At 38.2% G+C, this 16,909-nt stretch overlaps 1 long non-coding RNA gene across 3 annotated transcripts in view; it reads left to right on the top strand.

The window, feature by feature from the left end:
* The window catches only part of LOC118522119 (uncharacterized), a 262,228-nt gene that overhangs the window by 106,670 nt on the left and 138,649 nt on the right, over nucleotides 1-16,909 (top strand). The window contains exon 3 of one of the 3 annotated variants that reach the window (XR_013445356.1): nucleotides 16,277-16,445. The exons of the other annotated variants lie outside the window; for them this stretch is intronic. This is a non-coding gene — a long non-coding RNA (uncharacterized LOC118522119). The remainder of the gene's footprint in view (nucleotides 1-16,276; nucleotides 16,446-16,909) is intronic. 3 annotated transcript variants of the gene reach the window in all.

Raw genomic sequence — 16,909 nt, 5'->3', positions numbered from 1 at the left:
TTTCTGAAAGAACTTTCATATGCTAAAGAAGACTCACAGGATACTGGAGGCCTTGCCATTGTCAAGTTAAGGTTGTTTACCCCTCTAGTAAGGCATTAACATGAAGATAGTTGGGAACTTCCTGGAGGAACATTACACTCTGCCCACTTCAAGTATCTGTCAATGGGCTGCAGGTTATAAAGTCTTTAACTGTATCTGCATTTCCTTCTGGAAGCTAGGTTATTGATGATAGTATCAAATGCTTTGTTCTTGTAGATTGCTAAGACATTTGTAAACTGAGGGAGACTCTATGAGTTAGTTTTTCCTTTAGGGCACCCAGAAGTGCCTGAGGAATGTCACATATATATCCCATGGGGGAGCAGGTTGTGGGGTGTCAGCTTCTGTTTTGTCCTCACCTTGCCTTCTGTTCCCTCATCATTCCCTCCTGAACAATTTGACCCTTAAATCTTTAAGGTTGTTGAAGGTGGAAGGTCTCATCTTCTGTAATGTCTTCCTGCTGAACAGGGGCGTAGAGATGTCCCTACCTATGGGTCAATATTGGTCAGTTGGGGAGTTACAAAAGGGGGAGGCAGCTAAATCCAACGTGGTCAACATCGAACCTCCTTGAGTAGAAAGGATCATCTGTTAGCTGGAAGTTATGGCAGTGAAGAAGTCTTGACACTGACACACTGGTGGGGAAATCTGGAGTAGGTGGTGTTATGTCCAGGAGGTGCTCTTTTTGCTCCTTGACAGTGAAGGGAGGAGCCATGATGCCTGAGACACAATTTTCCACCGAAGCTCAGAGTCCAGATGTAAGACTCAAAGCCCCACGTTTGGGCGCCATATGATGGGGTTTTGGGATATAGGCGAGGTTCAATGGGGTGGAGTCTGGAGCCGATGACTAAGAAAGAATTCTTGAGATGTCTTTGGTGCAAAATGGTGGCTTATTAAAGCACAGGGGCAGGACCCGTGGGTAGAAAGAGCTGCTTCCTAGAATATTCTTTCTTTTTAAAGATTTTATTTATTTGTTAGAGAGAGAGCACAAGCAGGGGGAGTAGTAGGTAGAGGGAGAGGGAGAAGCAGGCTCCCCACTGAGCAAGGAGCCCCATGCAGGGCTCCATCCCAGGACCCTGAGATCATGACCTGAGCTGAAGGGAGATGCTCAACGATAGAATACTCTTGATTGCAGTTTTTTTTCTTTCAGCAGTTTGAATGTATCATGCCATTATCTTCTGGCCTGCAAAGTTTCTGCTGAAAAATCAGCTGATAGCCTTATGGGGTTTCCTTTGTATGTAACTGTGTTCTTTTCTCTTACTGCTTTTAAAAAACTGTCCTAATCATTGCTTTTTGCCATTTTAATTATTATGTGTCTTGGTGTTGACCTCCTTAGATTGATTTTGTTGGGAGCTTTCTGTACCTCCTGGATCTGGATTTCTGTTTCCTTCCCTAGATTAGGGAAGTTTTCAGCTATTATTTCTTCAAATAAATTTTCTGCCCTATTTTCTCTCTCTTCTTCTGGAGTCCCTGTGATGTGAATGTTATTAGGCTTGATGGTGTTGCTGAGCCCCTGAGTCTATTTTTGTTTTTTATTCGTTTTTCTCTCTCCTCTTTAGCTTGATTGCTTTCCATTACACTCTCCTCCAGGTCACTAATCTGTTCTTTTGCTCCTTCTAGTCTACTTCCTAATTCCATCTAGTGTATTTTTAATTTCACTTACTGAGTTTTTCATCTCTCATTGGTTCTTTTTTATAATTTCTATCTCTTTGTGTCTCACTCAGGTCCTCCACTCTTTTCTCAAGTCCAGTGAGTATCTTTATAACCATTACTTTAAATTCTCTACCAGGCATATTACTTACCTTCATTTCTTTTAGTTCTCTGGCTGTGATTTTGTCCTATTCTTTCATTTGGGACCTAGTCCTCTCTCTCCTCATTTTTTAACTCTCTGTGTCTGTTTGTATGTGTTAGGAAAGTCAGCTATGTCTCCTGCTCTTGGAAGTATTAGCCTCATGAAGAAGATGTCCTGTAATTTCCTGCAGTAAAATGTACTCTGTCACTAGAACCTGGTGCTTGCAGTGTCTTCCATGTATGTTTTGTGCACCCTACTGTTGTGGCTGAGCTAATTTGCTTTCAGTCTGGTCATCTACAATGGCTCTCTTTGTCTGTTGTTGGTAGGCTTTGGTCCCTATGTTGTTAGTATAGGCCAGTCTGGGGTCATGCTAGACTTAAGTTGAGTCAGACCATTTCCCACAAATGCAGTAGCATGGAATTGTAGGGTGCTTTCCCTGTGTTGCCCCCTGGGAAGCTCTTGTTGGTGGGTGGGGTCTGCCCTCAGACCAGATGACTGCCTCTAGCTCATTGCAGGGGCTGCTGTCAGGCTGGTTTGTATGGGTATCTCCCTCTCTCCCCAGGGCAGGAGAAACTTTGGGGTGGTCCTGGCCCCCATCAGGGCTTGCACCCTGCCAGGCTTGTGGCATCACTCTGGATGAGCTCTGGCCAAGGGCATACTGGAAGGGGAGGTCCACAGGAGAGCACCAGTGCAGGGCACACTGTGCCAGCAAGGTGCATGGGTCTGATCTGGCAGGAGACCTGCAAACAAGGCCTCGCTGGAGGAGCCAGATCACAGAAGTGTGTGTGGCAGGGTGTGCTGTTGGTAAGTTAGGTGGAGAGTATTTGTGCTGTACGGGTTCCTGCAGTTGTCTGTATATGTAGGCTGGGCGTGGGGGGGCAAGGGAGGGAAATGGTGCCTGCCAGGTCTTTTGTTCTTAGAGAAGTCTCCCAATGATCCCTACTCCTCCAGCACATGCTTTGAGATTAATAAACAAATCTTACAAGTCCATTTGGCTTCCAACTGTGTCTCTGCCCTTCCTACCCTCTTTGATGTGGACTTTACATTTAGCTGTGGAGAATCTGTTCTCTCAAACTTTGGTTTGTTTTCTGGGTATTTGCACTGTTATCTACTTGTTATCTACTTGTATCTGTGGGATGAAGTAAGAATAGGATCTTCTTACTCTGCCATCTTCCCCAGAAGTCTTGAACAAGGAATTCTTATACCCAGAATTTATAAAGAACTTCTAGAAGTTAATAAAAACAGATAGTCCAATGGTATTTAAAAAAAAAAAAAACGTAGCAGGAGCTTCACAAAAGAGGATATTCAAATGCCAGTGAACATATGAAAAGATCATTTATTTCATAAGCCATTAAGAAAATGAAAAGTCAAAATTGCACAACCAAATTTGCTTAAGTAAAAAAGATGGAAAATACTAAGTATTTACTCATATATGGAGCAATTGGAGTTCTCCGGTGCTGTGGTGGAAGTATAAATCAGTACATTTGGTTTGTGAAATTGGCAGTGTGTACTAAAACTAAAACATCCATTCCTCTGATCCTGTATTTGTATTTGTAGGTATATGCCCAACAGAAGTAAGTACAAATTTTCACCTAAGGACATGTACATGAATTTTCATAGCAGTACTTTTGATAAAAGCAAAGAAAAGGAGACTACCCAAATGTCTTCCAAACATAGGATGGATAACTAAATTGTTGTAAGAAATGGATAAATTGTGGAATTTTGTACAGCAATGAGATTGAACCATTTACAACAATTAAAGAAGCTAGATAGCAAAGATATACTGTATGATTCATTTATAAAGATACAAAGCCAGGGAAACCTAATTTATGCTCTTGTCAGGTGATGGTTATCTTGGATGAAATGGGTCAGGACAGTGAAAGGAAGGGAACATAAGCATGCCTCCTGGGATGGTGTAATGTTTTCTTTCTTGATCCGTGTGTTATTTACATGAGTTTGTCCAGTTTGTAAAAATTCATTGAGTTTATGCTTATGATTTGTGTACTTTACTGTATTATTCTTCTATAAATATTAAAAAACACCTCTTTGTGGTAATCTACCTAATATATATGTGATTTGAAGCAGGAAGTCTTTTCAACGTACCACTTCTGCTATATTACCAAAGGCTATATTACCCCTGGGGCACCTTTCTTCATGTTGGCTTATTCCAGCTCTTTGGGACAAAGAACAGAATACATTTGTTGTTTCTAAACTTGGCTGTGTATCAGAAAACCTTAGGGGAGTTTTAATAAAATACAGATTTACATTCTTGGGTAGACCTGGGAAACTATAATTAAAAAAAACAAACTTTTTCAGGAAAACTTCATATACATACAGGTTTGGAGACCTAGGTTAAGCTACTCCGAAGAGTCCCAGAGGGATTCATGAGGCATAATGTTAATTTATAATTACATCGACAAAGTTCTGACCTTGGTTATTTCATGCCTTTTTTGCTGATGGAATTTATATTAAATAGATAAAACTTAACTTGTTTTGCTAGCATCATCCTAATAAGTCAGATCCTTTTTTTAGAAAAAAATTTCAAGTTATAATCAAATTAAGTTGCCTAATCTCTTCAAACCATGGCTCCTACATCTGTAATTGGAGGATAATACCTATCTTATATAGTTGTTTTAAGGATTAAATGGAGAATACAGTCGATTACTTAGTGCAGATAGTGTATGGTACATAATAAATTTGTTGAATGAATTTCAAGGATCTCTGTAAAAGTGGCATTTCTCAGTCAAGTCAGAGCTCTTTTTTCAAATAGTGCTATAATTTAGAATAGCAAAATGATACAGCTGCCCACTGGCACTAGGCACATCTTTAAGCTATTTATTCCAGCCATGGTACTATGGTAATGAATTTGTGCTCATCAGCCATGATCTCTTCATGTTCCTGTTTCGGATCATCACCACACTTTTGTAAAATGCCTGGCATTTTAGTGTTAGGGGGAAATTCCAGAGTCTGTGGACATGAGCAGAACCAGTCTTTTCAAGTGTAAAATTAAATCTCCTCTCCATTCTTTCTTAGCATCATGATTTAACCAATGAGCCAATCAGCCACAGGGAATTAATTTAACAACAATCATGTAATTGGTATGAAATGCTCCACTAATTCAGAAGACCAGTTTGGTCACATATCCTTAATTTTTTCAATTAATCACTTCAGTACCCAACCTCCTTATTTATCAGGAAACCTAGAATCTTCCTCCTGGGGTTTCCCCTTACCCTGAATTTACCTAAGAACTTCAGAGTCTCACACAGCCACAAAGCAGTTCATATTTTTGCACCAACAAGAAGGAATCTTAGGGTCTTACTAGTCTAAGGCCATGGCATCTGTTGCTGTATGGTGGGCTTGACTTTTGAGTTTAGTCCTGCTGTTGTGGAATTAATATGGAATCACTGGTCTCATGACACCTACATAATCCAGAGTCCTGCATAGTCTATTGTGTTTTTTGAAGATGGGTAATCCTTTAGTGCTAAGCTGCTCTCATGGTTCCTGGTAGTGCTGAGACAAGATCAGTTAGGTATTTTGGTCACTTCAGAGATCCAAAGCCACTGTTTTCTTTCCCTACTGAGGGATCAACTCTTTAACTCCAGAATATCTGCTATTATTTCTTTTCTCCAGACTATGGTTCTACTCACTCAGCCTTCTAAATAAGACTAACTTTTATGACTTCAGGAGTTTATCTCTATACTTTCTATATACTTTCTGTATTCATCTAATAGCCATGACATTCAAGGAGGGGGATCTGTCTTGTTGCTTCACCATACTTTATAATCTGTGGCTTGCCTTCCATATGCCCATGTCCTGCCCAAACCTATCTCTTCTCAAAATGGTAGACAGTGGAAATATTCTCTACATTCCTGATAAAACCACATTATTCACTCAGGGGATCATGTCTTTGTTCCCTGCAAGATACACATGGAATTATATTCTCCATAGTCAGCACATTTATACCTGGGAATTCCAACCTAAATTGTACTGCCAATGGGAGAATATTAACTTTACAGTTAGATTGGTTTAGTATCACTGGTATTACCTTTAGCACTACATTGGTATTAATTTTCTAGAAATGGAAACTCTTGGACCTCATTCCCAGATTATATACTGAGTTAGAAAGTTTGGGGATGAATAGAAGTAATCTATTTCAACCAGTTCTCTGGGAGATTGTGATCAAGGATAGAGTTTGGGTGTTGGGGGAGATCATCAAAAAGACGTGACTGCTGGTTGATTTGTGAGTGGGACCTGGGCACTTGGAGGCTCCTCACCTCCTCTCCTGTACTTGGAATATGGGTTCTGCTTGTGTTTCCTGTTCCTAGAAGTTGCTCCAAGGACATAGTTTTGAGATAGTAATGTGGTGTTAAGAATACCTACATCGTACACATGACTAAATGTAGTTAAGACCTCTATACAAACTTTTAAGGTTTGGCGGGTGGATACAAGAATGTATTCATCTTGTTCAACCCAAGATAACCTTGTATGTAAGTCCCATTTACTTTCTAAAAGTACCACCTACCAACCTGGAGTGGCCTGCCTCTTTCTTGGTTTCTCTCTGCCCTCCGCTTTCAGAGACAGTTTCAGATTGTACCCTGAAAACTCCCCTGGGGCTTGCAAACCAACACCGGGAACTGCTGGTCTAGACAGAAACATACTTTATGATTGTTTTTCAAATGGGAGGTGAAGAGCTAACTTCTATGTTCTTGCTGATGTCTTCTGAGTGTCAGCAGTTCTTCAAACATGAACACACAGAGACATCTCCTCTAGAATAAATAACAGTTGGTAGAAAATGTGTGGTATAAACAGGCTTTTCTTGGAGTTTAAAAAAAGATCTGTTCCTGTTGGTGGTCCTGAATTGAAGGCTCAGTGTTCTATATCTGGGATACAGGAGGAAGCACTGAAGAAACCCAGAGAACTCACTATGTTGTTCCTTAGATTCCCCAGGTGCCTTAGGCTGTCTGCCTTCATCTTTATAGATTTCAGCACTTCCTTTGCTTGTTTGTTGTGTTACATCTACAGTGTTTTTGTTGTAAGAGGACAGAAATGGGAGGAATGGAGCTATTACATCTTGGCAGGACTAGAAATCTTGTGAAGCTCTGGATGGTCAAGTCACCATGACCTTGTTGTAGTGTTTCATGTCTTTTCCAATGTAGATATATTTTTGTTAATGGGATTAGGAACGGATATTTTGATATATGCTGAGATAATTTCAGTTCAGATATAGTATATAATATTATTGGGCAATAGGAATAATAAATTTTTAAGAACTTTGTACTTGTACCCCGTGATCTCTTGTCAAAGAATGTGTTCCACCTGGGAAAATGTATCATAAGAACAGAACAAAGAGAGCCCCAAAGAAATAGTGACAGTGGCAGATTTTACTTCATCTAGGTGACAAACTCATGGCAAGTTTACACATCTTATATATGTACCCTATCCATCTAACTCAGAATTTCAAGATTTGGAAAATGTTGGGAAGTACATTCTGCAATGCGGTGTGCTTTTGCCACTGTCATCATTTCTCAGAAATGAGAAAGAGCTTGAGGAGCACTTTTATATTTTCAGGTCTTAGTTTGCACTTGAATTGCATGGTTGGCATGAATTCAATCAGGAAGAGATTTACCTGCAACAGATAAGAGCTAAAAAGGAGCATGTGTCCGAGCTCAATTACAGTGTGATAGTTTCATCATTTAAATTACAAAAGATAAACTTTCATTAAATGTTTTCAGAAAACTATTTGAGAATGTAAATACGTATTCATTTTTATGATACCTATGCACAAATCTGCTCATATCACTCATCAACCACTTTTCTTGTTTATTTCCTAAATACTCATTTATTCTTCCACTACTTACATGATTTAAATTAACCAAGCTGGTTGTGGGATTATATTGTGGGTTCTGTTGTAAATAATGTACTTAACCCTAAGCATTATTACAACAACTTGTGTGAACTCTGTGGTTTACTGCTTTCTAGTCCTTTTGCATAATGTAGTATAAGCTTTAAAAAACACATCTACTTAGATATCTATGACAAAATGTTTCTAAAATGCTATATACTCTGTTTAATTAAGGGTAATTTCTTTCTTTCTCTTTGATGTTCATATGCTCATTCTCTAGAGTCTATTTCTCTGTTCATCTGTCACATTTTTAGGGTACTGTGAGATATCTAGAAAATTTAAAATTTGGCATGCGTACTTTGATATTTATTTAAACAAGAAAAATCCATTGTTCAAGTTTTTGTTTTACAGGGGGTGTTTTAAAACACAGTTTTGTCTAATTTTAGATTTTATGAATATAATATCTCAAAGTGAGGAGTAGTAGGTATAATTAACAGTCACTTATTAAATGTTGTTAAAACCTTTTTTTGTGGGGCGCCTGGGTGGCTCAGTTGGTTAAGCCACTGCCTTCAGCTCAGGTCATGATCCTGGAGTCCCGGGATCGAGTCCCGCATTGGGCTCCCTGCTCAGCGGGGAGCCTGCTTCGCCCTCTGACCCTCCCCCCTCTCATGTGCTCTCTCTCAAATAAATAAATAAAATCTTTAAAAAAAAAAACAAAAACCTTTTTTTGTGTTATACTGTAGAACTCGATCTTTCCAGTAATGATGAGTGATAACACTCATGGAGCATGGCCATGGAATGCTCACCCAAGACTTGGTGTGCAGGGTTTTTATTGGGGATCAGTTATGTAGGCAAGGCTGCCTGCTTGCCTGCCTGATCTTAGCATCCAGCCCTATTAAGGGGTCAAGCTGGTATTGCATAGTTCAAGGTCCATAATGTAAATAGTACTGTTAGTATAGACTATCTAGAGTGGCCCACATTTCCCAGGTAAACAAAAATACTCTTACCAGGCAGGATATTCCAAGAGCAAAAACGTTACCTTCTAGGAGTTGGGTAAGGGACAAAGCTTTCTTTGGATTATTAAGGGTTTAGACAACCTAGATTTGCTGAATTAATCCTTTGTTACACAGTTTTATGTTGAAAATTAAATACTTTAGTGACTGTGTAGCAAATCCTTTTGCAGGTCATGTAGTTTCCATTTTTTTTTTTTAAATAATTGTGAGCTGATAAATCACTAAAACCATTTTGGATGATGATCATGTAACAAATATTTTTGTAAGTCATGTGGTTTCTATTTTTTTTCTTTTAAACAATTTAAATATTTGTGAGCACATAGATCATTAAAACTGTTTGTAAAACCAGTATGTGGTTTCCAGCATTCAACTCTTTCTTTTCAGTTTAATTTTTATGTGTGTAAGATTTTACGTATTTATTTATGAAATATGAAATATCAGAATAGAACTGGTCTTGAACATGTTTTATCTAACAATGGATGACATTCACCAAATTGATACATGGACTAATTTTTAAAGTCTCATTCATCTCTTCAAAAGTGCATGTCCAATATAATTTTAACTTTATATGTATTAGTGTTTATTAAGAATTTTATTATAATCATATAGTAGTAGTATAATTACAATGATAATTTCAGAGTATTTTTAACCCTTAGAATATTATGGCCATAGTAAATAACAAAATAAATTTCAGTTACAAATAAGCATGATAGAATCATTAGTAAAATATTTTCAGGTTTAAAGTTATAATGGGTAAATTTTGTGTTGGAAGTGGAATGAAAATATTAATGCAAGGAGGAAAATGAATAATTAAAATCTTTGTTGTAAGTTTGTATAATTTTTAAATGGATGACAGTGGGTATCATGTTATGACACTATTTAGATTACATTAGATACATTTAAAAGAGGTATATAACAATGTTACTTTAAAATATACATAATTATAATATGCCATAAATTTGGAAGACACTTCTCTATAAATCTCAGATTTCTACTGTCTAGGCATTACAAGCCAAGTGCTCCATACCTATTTTTCAGAGATGTTTGTATAAGCAGATGGCGTGGAAAGTTGGAGCCAGTGACTCTGGCACAAATTTATTTAAATTCCCTGCATTAAAGATGGAGACACCTTCCTACTTTCCCGAGATACTTGCTTATATTCCAGGGTAATAAGGACAAGGTCTCTCTCCAGAGGAGATTGTGGGCAGATTTTCCAATTGTCCTGATAGAAGATCAGAGTCTCCAAATCCAGGGGTTTCCCTCCTGTAATGCATCCCCAATGTGTGTGCAGGCAATACCCAGCCCTAGTCACATCACCATGTAGAAACTGGGGCTCAGGATCAACGGCAAGATGGTACTATTGCTGAAAGTAATAAACTGTCTAAATCCATTTGGACTCCTTGTTTCCTTACTGACTGAATTTGTGGTAGTGTGACAAGCCAACCTTGCAGCTGCAACCATAGCCCTGCTTAGGTACTGCTTGACTACTTGTCAGTGACACACTTTGCAAATAATTAAACATATGAAACAATTCAGAAGTGAACTTAAACATCAAAACCCAAGGCTTTTTCTTTAGCTCCTCTGAGAGTGTTTGGCATATATTGGGCACTAAAATATATTTACTAAATGGATGAGTGGAAAAATAAATAATTGAATTCATGAATGTAAAATTTTCTAATCCATTTTACTTCCAGACTGCTGTGGGCTGGAAAGGATGCTAAATATGTTGATTATGTCTAAGGGAAGAGGTAATTTAAGAATTTAGTTTCACTCATTTATACATTTCTTTAAAAATATGTATTCAATTCCTACTCTATTTAATGGGTACTGGAAAGCAAAAGGGAATAAGAGGCAATCTTTTTTTTCAAGGAAGTCTAGTGAAAAAATGCACAAATACAATGCAATATTATTTGTTCAAATGAAGGAATATGCACAATATCAGGTGACTACAGAGTTTAGAATGTTTTCTTTTGTCTGAGGGACTTCCCCAAAGAGGTGATACTTTGAACTGACTCTTGAATTAGAGGTAGGAGTCTGTTAGGATGCGTGTGCTTATAAGAAGAGCAAAGGAGTGAGATAGTCAAGATATTAGTAGAGATGTGGCATATATAATTTAATTCTAAGTGAAGAACTAAATCATTTTCACTATATTAAAAATACTACACCAAACCTCTGAGGAATATATGGAATCACTGTATTGTATACCTGAAACTAACATAATACCATATGTTAACTACATTGGAATTAAAATTTAAAAAATAACACCAGTAATAATAACCAAATTATGATGGATTGACTTGAAATCTGAAACTGTCAAAAATAATCATTGTTTTTGATTTTTTGATAATCCATTTTTTGATAAAGCATTGAGGAGGTCAACCTCCAAGCTTTGGGTTTGACGACCTGTTTCCTAAACTGAATGTGTTAATGGCCTTCCATACATCGTTTTTTGCCTTTTGAGAAGTTTTACAGGGGAACTTAGGTTCCCTTGGAAAGAGCTCAGAGTTAAGAAGCAGTCAGCTGAATGAAATACATTCTAAGTCAAATGTGGACACTTTGGTAGAGCCAAAATAGATGAGTAGCTCTGAGCTAAGTATTGTTAATTCGTATAATGCCACCCAGATCCTTATATTTAGCTTTGAGCTGTTATTGATCTAAAACATTGTGCTAAGTCAGACTTTATAATGCAAAATTTTGAGAATGGAAGATACTTGAGACAAGAAATATTACCTTAGACCTCTGGGTTTGTGTTAGATTTTGTTAGAATGACATTTTTCATAACATTTTTCAAGGGCTCAGTAATGGCATTTTATGTAGCATTTAATTATGATTTTCTGTAAAGACTTTAAGGTTACCTTTTTTTTAAAAAAAAATTTGAGTTTAACAAAATAGTTATGTTGCATTCTGGCATCCTGACCTTTTAAAAACATGCCATTTCATTATGTTTCAGATATGTAAGTGATGTGCTCTTTTATAGCTTTGCCCAAGGGAGAACTCATAATGAAGACAAGAGCCAGCTAGAGCTCATACCCTTTGAATCTCTGACATTCTCCTTTCCAGGTAAACTATACCTGTCAACAGAGGGGAGGCTTTCTAGTTCCTGGTACCTGATATAATTATGTATGCTGTTGTATAGAAGAGAGGCAAAAATAAACTGTGTAGGGTACAGGAAAAGTTGAATCAGATCTGGTTCAGTGTTTGTCCCTTTCCTATGGCTTCCTGAAGTGTCTTTTGACAGATGCACTTCACAGTGATCTCCTCCGTCTCTGACCCAACCGAGGCCTATATTGTCTATATAATATGTTTTGGCACTTAATCATTTACTGTCCTGTAATATAAATATTTATGTGTATGACTTGTGTCTCTAATTAGGCCACAAGACTTTAGTGGGAAAGAATTTTGCCTTCTATTTTTTGGTATCCTCTTTAACTCTTAATATTCAGCATGTAGCAGATGCTCTATAAATTTTTATTTGATTAAACCTAGCTTATCATCTTTAATGTATGGTAGCCGAAGAACCATGGAAGTATCACTCACCTGGGGATGCTAACTGGTCATGCTAGTGAGCCAGCTGGATTCCCTGCCCGACCGTCCCACCCCTTCTTTCCTCCTTTCAGTGTAGCTGTACTGTTTGCACTGTTCCCTTGTATACTGTTGAACCATGGGACATACTCTGGGAGAGAACAAAATGTCCTCTTTTCCTTTAGACAAACTCAAAAGTGATGAAAAGTATATCGTAAAACATTACCAGTTGTTCAGGTTATATGAGGCAAATGAGATACATTTCAAATGCCAGGTAAGAAGAGCTCTATCAGTAAAACATTGCTGGTAACAATGAAATTATCACCAAAGTATTAAAAGTATAAGGTTTAAGTCCTAGGGCAGAAGAAGAAAAGGGCTTAAATTGGAAATAGGGATAAAGAGAGTTGGTCTGTGGTTGGACAGGGAAAATGGGGAAGATATTGAGGAGGAGGTCCGCAGGGAGCATTTAGACTCGACAACGCAAAAATCCAGGTTAAATCTGACATAGGTTCCCTCTACTTGTAAAGCTTAGGGGAGAACTGTCTCAAGTAGCTAGAGATGATTTAATTCTTTGACTCTGCTCTCTAAGGAATCAAGCTCTAAGAATACCACGTGCAAGTGGGCATGACTAAATTTAGATCCTCCACATGTAAGGCAGTGTGTTAGTTAGATTAGGCTAATTGCTGTCACAGATAGACCCAATCTGTACAGTGGCTCAAGCCAAAAGAGCTTTATTTCTTGCTAAGAGTACTAAGCGTTTGCCTGGGTTGGCATGGTGGTCTTCCTCCATGTCGCTATCTAGGGTCCTGGTTGATGGGGGCTCTGCCATCTTTAATATGTAGCCTCCAAGGTCTCTACATGGTTGAAATATATCATCCGTATTTCAGCCAGCCGTAAGGGGAAAAAGGCAGAGGGGAACAACTGTGGGATGTTTTAGGGTCAGGTCTTGCCGGGGCATATATTTCCATTGACATTTATTCCAATGTCTAGAACTCAGTACATGGTCACACCTAAATGCTTGTATTTAAGGAGCTGGAGAATTCAGGGAAAGTGATGGGGGAGGCATACCTGCTCAGGGAAAAAAGGATGAGAATCCTGGAAACTTCCCAGTTTTGTTTTATTGGTTGTACCTGAAACACTGTGTGTGTGTTGAGGTATGTGTGTAGTTATGTCAGGTACGATTACGCATAGATGCATCTTATAAACATCTCTGGGCCGGAGGCATGTGAACCATGCCAAAGTGACTTTCCCTGATTCATAAAGACTATTGTTTATTTGACTTAAAGTCATTTTCCTGACTATAAAAAAACTTGGTCCCCAGAGCTTTATTGATTAAGGTGCCCTTATGGTGGCATCTTAATAGCACATCTTACACTTGATGCCTTTGATAATCTTTTTAAAATTAGAAAATGCTCATTGAAATTTATTCAAGGTGAGATTTTTTGGTGTTTCAGTGAAGAATTATATAGAATGTGAATAATTTAGTGCTAAACTAATCAAATTTTGCGTTACATAGTCTATAAAATATAAAAGCCTTCCAGTGCCTTTCTGAAACTTTAATGGATTTGTACATTTCAGTTTTTTTTTTTTACTTGGTAGTGTGCTAGCACCATTGCCAAAGATTACTCCACAGGAACAGCTGTGGGCAATAGCATTAACATAACCTGTTAATGAATTAGTCTATAATATTCTGAAGTGTTCTTCCTTTCTTTTAATACTTCCCTAACATTCAAAGGGAATCGCTAACATGATTTCTACCTAGTTCAATGACAAATGTTTGTGTAACTTCATTTGGCAACAGTTTATAAAATATCAGAAATTTGATAGGAACTGTGGTAACACTGGAGAGATGAAATTACGTGCCACATAGTGGGTGCTAAAACTATTTGTTGACAAGTGAATGAAAATATCCAAGATCCTATCACCCCTCTTTTGATCTAATGTATCACCTCTTATCTGAATAATGAATTATTCATTGAAACACCTACCTATCAGGAATGCTGTCCCTGTACTGGCACGACCACCAAACTTACTGAGTCGTAGACCCATTGTAGGCTGTGACTGACTTGGCTGAACTGTTAAAAGTCAGTTCTGAATCAAGGTAGAGTCTGAAAGCAGATATTTTATTTTGAATTATATGTTTTATTTGTTTATTAGTTATGTCTTAATTAAATAATTATAGCCTTGCTCCCACGTGTTATATAGTTTGCCAGTTTATGCTACAGCAGGCAGACTAAACCACAGTGTAATAAAACATGGGTGTCTGAATTGGAAAACTACAAGACTTATATATCAGATCTTAGAACAAGTAGGATAGGATTTCATAGTCAGTCAACTTTTCCTCTGATTATAGACACCTGGCTTCAGTCATTTGCTATACTGTCAACACTTGAGTGGTTTTTTTTTACAGGTTATTTTGGGTAACCTGAATCCTTGGCTTGTACAAAATCACCTTACTGTGTTTTAGAATGAAGTTCTTAAATCAATACAAAAATAAATTAATTGAGCATTTACTTTATACAAGCCAATTCAACGAAATAATTCAGCTTTATTCAATTCAGTAAACATATTGATTGCTCTCTATTGAAAGACGCTGAGCTGGTTTTGTAAATATTCATATGTAATTGAATTAAGAGATATATCTATAATTAGTGAGCTTTTGGCCTTGTTAAATATTATGATTGTGAAAACTCATCAGTCTGCTTGATATGTATCATCTCTGAAAGAAACCTCCTTGATTGGCATCTGAAAATGCTACTGTGTGTGTGTTTTAAGATCTTATTTATTTATTTGAGAGAGAGAGAGAGAGAGAGAGCACACAGGTGGGGGGAGGGGCAGAGGGAGAAGCTGACTCCTCACTGAGCAGGGAGCCCAACATGGGGCTCCATCCCAGGACCCTGGGATCATGACCTGAGCCGAAGGCAGATGCTTAATGACTGAGCCACCCAGGCGCCCCTGAAAATGCTATTATTGATGCATCAAAATGTAACAGCTGTATTTTATGTTTCCTCTTCTATTCATTTATGATTGGGGAACATGGTCATCTTGAGTTAGAGATGCATGTTTTGTCAGACAGATACATGCGCACACACTCCTTTTAGTTCCTGTTTAGCATGTACCTTAAACTGCCCCTTCTGAGCTAGTTTTGATAGAAAATAGAAAATGAGGTTGGAATATTTGGGCTTCAGAAGAACAATGGACTCAGACAGGTGATATTCCTAGGTTCCAGTGGGAAGAGGCAGAATGTCTGCAAACAAATGGAAGTGTTTTTTGGCGGAGCGACCTTAAGGAGTTTTTTAGTGTCTCCCCTCCTCCCTTCCAGCCCTCTAGCCTAGGCAGAGAGCCATCTTTCCCGGTGCTCTTGAGATTTCCCGGTGCTCTTGGGATTACCTGCTGCCCATGGAAAGTCCCACACAGTCCTATCCTCTGGCAAGGCTTCCACACTTTAGAACTTACTCTTCCCATCAGGCGTTCCAGAAAATCATTACCTATGCTCAGCTTAGCAGGATGTACTCGAGGTCTGTACTCGAGGTCTGTTACTTGTAGGCTTAGTTCCACTTGATTCCAAAATCAGTGAGAACAAAATAAAAGTGTCATGGCCTTTTTTCCTCTCAGTGTGGTTTGGAACATCCACAAAATATCTAATGAGACTGGGGTTGGGGAGGGAACCCCAGCAACTGATGGGCTTGGTTCTATAGTCTCTATTTCTACCACATGGGATGCACACACTGCTAAAGCCATGGCAACTAGTTTCCACTCTAGGTCCTAATGGGACTTGAGACCCTTCTTAGAACTCCAGAATGTGGGATTAGGGGCCCTACTCCTTTGCCTTTCCCTGAACTGGGCTTGGTTTCTGGTCTCCACCGGACTCGACAACCTCTGTTATTGATATATCTGTGTCCCCACACAATGTTCAACACATGATTCTACCACTTGTGTATCAGTATCCAGCTCAGTCTGTTTTCTTGTACTGTCTAGGACTTTATAATTTGTACTAGTGTCCTTTTGCCCCAGTGATTTCATCCTTAGCCTCTATCTTATGCTTGTCTCTGCTTTTCTGCATCTCCCTGACAGGGTATTTCATCATTCCACATGCCCAAGGATGCTTCACCTATGATTGTTTTGCAAGGTCTGCCTTTCGCTTCAACTCACACCATTGCCCACTTCTAGAAGTGTAGATGGAAGGCACTGGCCTTTTGGATGAGGCAGTTTGTTGATATGCTGAGATGTCAGAGAACCAAAGGTAAGCCATATATTCTCAGAGGCCTATTAAGTTTTTAAAATATAATTTTGGGGCTTCATTTATGTAGTTTTGACCATATGAGCAAATTTAAATCTGCTTCCTGAGAAGAGAATCTGTTTTACTCACTGATTCTTTGACTTATGTAGCTTATTTCCTTTCAGGGATAGAATGACTTGCCTTTAGGCAAGAAGTCAAGTCAGAATTTTCATTTCTTTTTTAATTAATAGACTTCATTTTCAGAGCAATTGTAGATTTACAGAAAAATTGACTAGAAAATACCACATACCACCTCCCTCCCTGGTTTCTCCTATTATTAATATCTTGTAATAATGTGGTGTACTTGTTACAAATGATGAGCTAATATGATACTAAAAATCCATACTTTACTTTAGGGTTAACTCTTTGTGTTGTAGTTAGATTTTTATAGATGCATATAAAATCCATGCATATAAATATCGTGTGCC

This window comes from Halichoerus grypus, chromosome 2 (genome assembly GCF_964656455.1).
Source record: "Halichoerus grypus chromosome 2, mHalGry1.hap1.1, whole genome shotgun sequence".
In the NCBI taxonomy this organism is placed as follows: Eukaryota; Metazoa; Chordata; class Mammalia; order Carnivora; family Phocidae; genus Halichoerus; species Halichoerus grypus.
The sequence above is the reverse complement of the archived record's forward strand: the minus strand, read 5'-3'. Positions and strand labels throughout refer to the sequence as shown.